The sequence below is a fragment of the Elephantulus edwardii genome, unplaced genomic scaffold (genome assembly GCF_000299155.1).
Source record: "Elephantulus edwardii isolate Elephantulus edwardi_28Jun2011 unplaced genomic scaffold, EleEdw1.0 scaffold00203, whole genome shotgun sequence".
Taxonomy (NCBI): Eukaryota; Metazoa; Chordata; class Mammalia; order Macroscelidea; family Macroscelididae; genus Elephantulus; species Elephantulus edwardii.
In genome coordinates, this window is record NW_006399953.1 from 4,461,574 (window position 1) to 4,470,630 (window position 9,057).

General features: G+C 34.5%; 1 pseudogene; it reads right to left on the reverse strand.

Moving 5' to 3' along the window:
* The window catches only part of LOC102869803, an 89,496-nt pseudogene extending 80,730 nt beyond the window's left edge, over positions 1-8,766 (reverse strand).
* Positions 8,767-9,057: the final 291 nt, after the last annotated feature.

Here is a 9,057-nt window from a genome sequence, read left to right on the forward strand (position 1 = left end):
TATATTCACAAATCCAAGATCCAATATTCTCTCAATGGAGAGAGATTAAAGGTAGTCCCTTGGAGAACATGAACTAGGCAAGGATGTTCATTATCACCTCTCCTATTCAATATTGTATTGGAAGTCTTAGTGATAGCAATAAGATAGGATAAGAGAACAAGAGCTATCCGAATTGGCAAAGAGGAGGTAAAATTATGTCTATATGCAGATTATATGATATTATAGTTAATACTCAAAAGATTCAGTGAGAAAACTACTGAAAATATTCAATCAATTCAAATGGTCAGGATAAAATATCAACATACAAAAATCAATTGGATTTCTCTACCTTGACTAAGAAAACACAGAACTAGAAGTGAGAAAAACAATATCCATCACAATACCTAATCACAAGATTAAATTCTTGGGAGTAATTCTAACTAGAAACACAAAGGACCTATTCAAAGAAAATGACAAAAGATTATTACAAGAAACAAAAAGACCTGAAGAAATCGAAGAATATACTATGCTCTCATACAAGAAGACTCAATATTGTTAAAATGACAATTCTACCAAAGGGAATCTACAAGTTCAATGCAATCTCAATGCAAATACCAATTCCATTCTTCAACAAGATGGAAAAGGCAATTTCCAATTTCATGTGTAATGGAAAGAGACCCAAAATAAGCAAAGCACTTCTTAAAAAGAGAAACAAGGTAAGAGGCATCTCACTCCATGATTCCAAATCCTACAGCACAGCCAAGATTGTCAAGACAGACAAATCTGTTGTTATCCCTAGATACACTTTCATTTGTCAACAATTGACAGATCAAATAGAAATAAAATTAGTAAGAATGTCAATAACTTGAACAGTACTATAAATCAGTGTGTTCTATCAATATTTTTAAAATACTGCAGCCGGTAGTAACAAGATACATATTCTTCTCAAAAATCAGGGATTATTCATCACATTTGATTGATCACAGTAAAAACACACTTTGATACAGTTAAGTATAAATTTTACAAAATATTATCGAAGACCATAAAGAAATTAAGCAAAAAATCAAAAAGGAAAAGTATATGGAATATCTTCAAATATTTTAAAAGTAGCCTACATTTAACTAACCCAGGATACTATATGGCAGATTTAGTAAGATTATTTCCAAGAATACAAAGCCAGTTTAACATTTTTAAATCAATCATATTACAGACTGAATAAGAAATTTAAGAAATCATCAATATACACTCAGAAGTGGCCTAGTGGTAGAAGGTTGTGCTACAATCCCAAAGGCACACTGTTCCAATCCACCATCTGCTCCTCTGGAGAGGAATGGGCAGTCTCCTTTCATATGATGTACTGCCTCTGAAAACCGACCTTTGAGGGTCAACTATGGGTTTGTTCTACTTGACAGCACACAAAAACAACAGCATGACACATTTTCAGAGGCTGTAAAATGGGAAAATATTAACCATCTTTCTCCCACAAAGCAGCTGGTGGATTTGAAATGTTGTCTTTGGGTAAGCAATGCATCTCCTTCTTACTAGATGGCTATAAATTTGGGGATGCCTTTTCTCTGCTCATGTGTTCCAATTACTTAGAATGCCTCACAGAACTCAAGAAAGTGCTAAAGTAAATGTGCATTTTTCCAGCAGCAAAAAGATACAAACCAGAAACATTAAAAATATTGTTGTTGTTGTTAAGTGCCATAGAGTCACAGGCGACTCATAGCCACCCTATGAAGGAAAGTCCTCAACTCTTTGGTGTCTTTCATTCTCTCTCAAAGTTCATAGGGTTTCTGGAGGCAAGCTATTATGGAATGGATGCCACTCTCCCGTCCAAGCTTGTTTTAATCGGGGAGCTCCACCTCTCTCTCTGTCCATTGGGTAATCAGCCATTAATGCATTTGACACATTAGTGTCACAGTGTTCAGCCTCACAGCAACCATAAATTACTGTTGTATGGCAACTTGTACACCAGGGCTAGATGACCATTAAAAATATTATATTCTTAAATAAATGTCTAGGACAGTCTTCTCTTATTTTCTCCTGGAATTATTTATTTCCTAGAGTGCTGATATTGCCAATCACTGAATATTACAGTGTTATTATTGATTGTCATGCACTAATAAAACTACTAATGGCATAGGGAAGCCATGGGTGGGATGGTTGGTATTGGGAATGACAGAAGAACGTGCAGGAAGTATGAGGACATGTCTAACCTCATACAAATTGGTTTAATGTTGTTGATGTGATTGATAGGAATTCTTCCCTCTTGGAGAGTAAGTGGACATTAGATTCTTTTATTCTAACACTACCTGCAATGTTTTTTCAAGTAACATGATTGCCTATGTAAAAAAATTCCACAAATCTTTTAAAACCCCGAAACCTTAGTAAGTAAGGACATATTGAGCGTTGATTGCCTAGTAGTAGGGAGTTGTACTCCTAACTCAAAGGTGGCACTACTCTGGCAGTTTGAATCCACCAGCAATTTTGAGGGGACAGATGGACAATCTCCTCCAGTGCAATTCACAGCCTCTAAAAAGCCACTGTAGGGTAAGATCTGAGTCAGTTTTAACTGCATTCCAATAGAGAATAAGCAATAAAAATAGTTTTTTGTTTACAAAATCAATATAAACATGTAACTTATAATGTAAATTAGACCAAAAAAACGTGGTACTTAATTCTAAATTTTTCAAAAATAATTAAGGAATCTATACACAGAAAATGACAAAATTCTAACAAGAAAAATGTTATTGTTGTTATGTACCAGTGAATAGAAACTGTCTCATAGCTGCCACTCCAGCAAGTTTTCAAAGGCAATTAAATATGTGGGAAGAGGAGATTGTCCATCTTTCTTCCATGGGGAAAAAGCAAAACAAAACCAACAACAAAAACCACAAACAGGCACTCTAAATAAACAGGAATTGTCAATGTTTGTAGATTAGCAGAATCAGTATTTTTAAGATATCAATCCTTATTAAATATATGTATAGATCAAACACAACCTTAATCAAAAGAATTGAGAGGTGTTTTGTTATTTATATATCAATATTTTGATATTTACATATCAAAAAAACTGATAATTGTTGTTGTTGCTAGGTGTCATTGAGATAAGCTTATTTCATGGGGATCTTATGAACAACAGATCTGGATCCTGTCCTACCCTGTGCCATCCTCATCATCCCTAACATACTTGAATCCATCACTGCAGTCACTTTGTCAATTTATCTTTTTGAGTATCTGCCTCTCTTTTACTGACTCTCCATCGTTCTATGCATGATGTCCTTCTCCAAGGAGTAGCCTTTCCTAGCAATTTGCCTAAAATATGATAAATTTCACCATCTATTGCCACTAAAAAGCACTCTGGCTGCACAGTTTTCAAGATAGATTCATTTGTTCTTTTGGAAAACAAACAAACAAACAACTACCCTCCAACCCATTAAAAAAAAAAAGATACAATTCTATAAAAGAACAATATTGGAAAAAAATCACATTACTCATTTTCAGAGGTTGCTATAAAAATGTTCTTCATTATGTAAATAAAATGAACCTGAAACCCCCCCAAAAATAAGCCTTAATGGATGATTAAAGAAATGAAAAGCAGAACAGTAGTTTCTAGTGGTGTCAAGTTGTGGAGTAATTAACCATTAAAGCATAAAATATTTTAAAACTACTATTCATGGTATGTTAGTGTTAGAAATAGACTTAATATTTTTAAAACTATATACAAATTATATATTCATAATTTAAAAATGAGAATCTTATTGCTCAAGAAAATGAACTATTGTTGCTATAATTAGGTGTTTTTGCGTAAGTAGTAACTAAAAAGAAAACATTGAGAATCTAACACTTAAGAATTTAAGAACAAAGAATACAAGGACATATTTCACATCCTGTACCACCACAATCATTGCTGTATTGGCTCACTGTTGCAACCATTTGTTGAAGTTTTTTTTTAGGGTTTTTTTGTTTTCCCCACTGACTCTTTACTTTTCCAAATATGATGTCCTTCTCCATGGACTGGTTTCTTTTGGCAACATGTTCAAAATACCATAGACATAGTCTGTTCATTCTCACTTTTGAGAAGTATTCTGCTTTTATCTAGATGGATTTTTTTATTCTTCTTGTAGCTCATTACTTATGAAATATTTTTTCCCCAGCAGTATGATTCAAAGACATTGCTACTTCTTTGGTATTTCTCATTCATTATTCAGCTTTCCATTATTCTATAAGGCAACTCAAAATAGGATAACTTATGTCAGGCTCACCTTAGTCTTCAAAGTGATAGCTTTGTCTCTTAATATTTTAAGTAATCTTTTTGCATTTTTATAATGCCGTATGCTGTTTGATTTCTTGACTGAGAATTTTTTAAAAAAGAAAAATGACAGCGAGAAGGACTGAGGAACATAAGATTCCAAGATAGAATACAAATTACAACAAAATAATTGAAATGTATTGAAAACGTATGAAACCTCACTGAATGGACTGGAGGTAGATGCTGACCTAAGTAACCTTGGAAATGGGAAGTTGTTAAGACTAAAGACACCTCTTGTTTGAAGCACTTGGAAACTGGAAGAAGATGAAGCTCAAAGAATACAGCAGTGACTATGGATTGCATCTCAGCATCAAAGGAAATGCTCTATTCTCAAAGGCAAACAAAACAAGAAATTATTCCATTGTACTCATATTAAGGAATACAATTAAAAAATTGAACAACACATAGTTCTTGCACTTAGGATTTCTAAGAAATATATAAAGATTTACAAGATTTTAAATGTTATTATTCAGTTATTTACTCTATCTTTCCCTTAAGGTTGCCCACAGACAAGATCTCACCAGAATCCAGAGTCCCAGATTTATGGACAGAAAATAAGGTTTTAAGGACCAAATAACACATAAAGCATTGTTAAAGGATTTCTGAAATTAGAACTCCTTATTCTAAGTTGTTATTATTTGTTCTTGAGTTGGAACCACCTCAAAGCTGAAGGTCTAGCAGGTTTTAAGAAGATATTAAATGCATGTGAAGAGATTGTTAGTAGTTGTGATAAAACATAAAGAATTTGCTAAGATGATGTGAACTGTGTAAAAATTCACTCTTCTGATCTATATGCCTCTGACGACTGAACTCTTGAAGCATGCTCAGCTTCTCAGCAAAAGTGACATATAGATCCAAACTACTGGCTTCCTTCACCTATTATCTTTGGCCAGTATGAAAAGGCACCTGGAACGTCTGTACATACAACTCCAGACTACTACCTCGCTGGATAAACCACTTGCTTGGTTCACACCTACTTCAGCAGGAACATCTCCTTTGGCATCAATATGACTAACTCACTCTGTTTTTCACCCTTGTCTACATCTGTACACATACCTTATCACATTTCCTTTTAAATCTTTAGTTTTCTTAATTACATTTGTAACCAGTTGGTATTCTATGAATTTTATTATTCATTGATTTATTTGTTTCATTACTTCAATGATAGAACATTCAGTAAGGCAAGGTTTCTGGGTTTGCTTTTCAATTTTCATTTATTTGGTTTGTTCCAATTTCTATTTTTAAATTCATTTTAATGAAAGGTTATAGAGACTTTGGATTTCCATTTATTCATTGTTGCACTTTTATCCCTGCCCATCCTTCCTGTCCAATTTGCTCTTCTCTTTGAAACGTAAAGGAAAAATTCTTTCATTATTATACAATCTCTCCCCCTCAAGTAGCCTGAGAATGGCTATACAATATAAATCAGCAGTATTGATTGAATGGATGAACTTCGTCTATGTGGGTAAAAAAGAAGGGGTAATAGTAATAATTAAAATCTCTTACAGTCCTGAAAAATTGTGATTCTGTATAATGGATAGCATTAAAGAAGTTACTGGTTTGGGGAGAAAAGTTAATGTGTATACTGGCGCGTGCTTCTGTGTGGTAGGCATAGAAGTTTCTATGTGTTTTAACAGTAATAAATAGGGGTCTAAGATTCTTTTAAAAAGTTAATAATTGTTGTTGTTGTTGCTATGTGCCATCAAGTTGCCTGTGACCCCTATGTACAAGAGCCGTAAACCCTGTTCTATCCTATACCAATCTTATTGTCTCTGATACATCTACCAAAAAATAGCCCTGAATACAGATTTCAGATTATTTTTATTTCAGATTATTTTTTCAATAAAGAATGCAAACAGAATTCTCCAAAATCAGTTTTCTTCAAAAATCTTTTTTCTCTGTTTACAATATTAGTCATAATACTATATAAAAAACTATTTGCTTATAAGTCTTTCTAAAACGGAAAAAAAATATTTAATGAGTCTTTATCAAGAAGGCATTTGTTTTAGTGACTAAAGTCTTTTAACATTTCATAAAAAATATGAAATACCCTTCCCTTTGTGGAACAAAAGAAGTAAATTCTCCTTAGACCACCCTAGTCTGCATGCCTGGAAGGAGAAATTCACCTACAGGGTCTGGACTTTGTCAACATGGGAAAGAGCAGCATTTTCAAAGGTAATTGTGATAATAGAGAGAGACAAGGGTCATCCGTCCACCTTTAGTCTTTGGCACAGTGGGTGAGATGCCCTTTAATTTATGTGAAACTATGTACAACTTTATAAAATAAGATGAAAATTAAGGAAATGCTAGAATATTTTTAATCTCAAATTCAATAATTTAACACGAGGGTAACTTATATCTCATTTTAACCAAATGAGTCATACTGAGTACTGTTTTCTGACAATCAAATTAGAAAGCTGCCATAGAGCAATGTCATAAAGTTTGCTTAAGTAAAAGCAAATTAAGTTTATTGACGGAAAGAGATGGTCCAGCTTGGAGAAAAATCCATTGTTACAGAGTGAAAATGTTCATTCCTTTGTCCACAAGAAATGACACATTATTATATTATTGGATTAGGAAATATAGGTTACACAATTCATAATTATTAGAAGACAATGAGGGCAGTTAAAAGCAGAATATCTAAAAGCATGAATTTGGCAGCCAAGGAGTCCATAATAAATGCTACTCACTTTTTTACAGGTAGTCCTAAGACTTTGGACAAAAAGATTTAAAAAAAAAAGGATCTCTTTTGGTATAGTGCATGATTTGTCAGGCTTCCAACCAATATATTGGCAGTTCAAATCTGTAGTAGCATTGTGTCAGAAAGATGGCTGTTCTCCTCTCATAAAAATTTACAGCCTCTGAAATCCAATGAAGAATCACTGTGAGTCTAAGGTAATGAATTGCCTTTGGAGTTTTTATTAGTAAAATTATTTCCTCAATCATATCTGTTTCTGGGGGTTCATAGTTAATATTTAAATGTTGTTATATCTCTAGATTGCCATATATTTGTCTTACTGACAAAGATCATTTGAGGATAGATTAGATATACTGCACTGGCATGTTGTCCTTGTGAGTATTAAGTCAGCTCAGTTATAAGAATTACTATTTGGAAAGCCTGCTTTAAAAAGCCCAACATGGATTCCAGACACATTCCAAGTCTTTAAAATGCAGTTAAGACTCTGTTTTCAGTCTGCCCTATTTATAACACCAGAGAAGTGCCACAGATTTTAAGCTGTCTTACAAAGGTCTTTTGGAGGAAAAATCTGTACCAATCACTATAAAGTTTTGAAAGAGAATCATTAGAATATGTTGACATTTTTTAATGAAAATTTTGAATGGAGTCCACTCAGCACAATTTAAGACCTAATGAAACAAGAATAGTAGAGATCAGGTTTTTTCATGAGTGGGGACCATGATTAAGAGAACCAAGTTTATCAGTTGTTGATACCTGTTGTAAATGAGTCTGTCTTCTGTGAAATGAGGACCATCACATTAAGAATTCCTTTGAGAGTTAAAGAAGAAAATACATGTAGATTGTTGTTGTTGTTAAGTGTCATCAAGTGGTAGATGACTCATAGCAACCCTGTAAACAAAATACCTGAACACTTGTATAGCTTTCATCATTTCTCCAAGTTATAGGGTTTCTGGAGGCAAGCTTTTTCAGAAGTGGATGCCACTCCTGCTTCCATGCTTGTTTTAATTGGGGAGCTCCACCAACACTGTCCACCACGGGTAACCATTATCTCATTTGACACATCAGTGTCACAGTGTTCAGCTTCACAGTACCCACAAATTACCTCTGTACAACAAATGGACAGTTGATGCTGAATATAAACATGTTGTATAAATTTATATCCTCTCTGGGCAAGAGGCCAAGAAAGACATCAGATTTAACAGTAGGTGACAGATTACCCACTCTAGCCAGGGGGAGTAAAGTTAAGCCATTGAGGCAGCCCCAAGCTTCCTGAATTTATTCTCCAATTTCTACCACTTATTTTCTTGAGTACATAAGCAATCAAGTGTCAAAATAGGACACCCTGTATATTCTAATATCAATTTGACAACATGCATAGTTTAATATAAAAATACCTATATAGATTAAATAGACATGTGAAAGAAGTGTGATTCAAGAAAAAGCACCAGACTTGAATCTAGTATGCTCTGCATTCAAATTGTCATTCCAACATATTAGAGGGCCTACCGTTGAGCATCATGTTATCACAACCTCCGCAGGCCAATGTGAGGATCCAAGCAGTGGCCAACACCAAACTGGCACTCAACAATATCCTTAATTGCCATTTTCCCACAAGCCATCATAGGTTAGAGCTGACCAGGCCGTCACAAAAGTTCTGACCACTCTTTCATTCATACAGAGAAACAGAGACTGATGAGAATATACTAGGCTCACTGCTGATCTGTGACTCACCTGCTTTCAGGTAAGCATGAAGCATGTTGGCCTCCAGAAACATGGTCTCCCGGCTTCAGGGTGAGCAGGTTCTAGAAGTAGATGCAACCAATATTTCCTGAGTACTGCTGGTGCAGCTCCAGCAAGAGCTGTCCATTGATGTCCTCCATGTTGTTTCCAGCAGCCACTGAGAGTCATGTAGATTACTTAAACATATTTTTATGTTTGGAAGAATAAGAAAAAAATTGACTACCACAAGGACTGCAGCCTACAATATGGATTGAGGCTCAATGTCAAGAAGACAAAGATTCTCACCACTGGACCAACTGGCAGCATCAGGATGGATGGTGAAGAG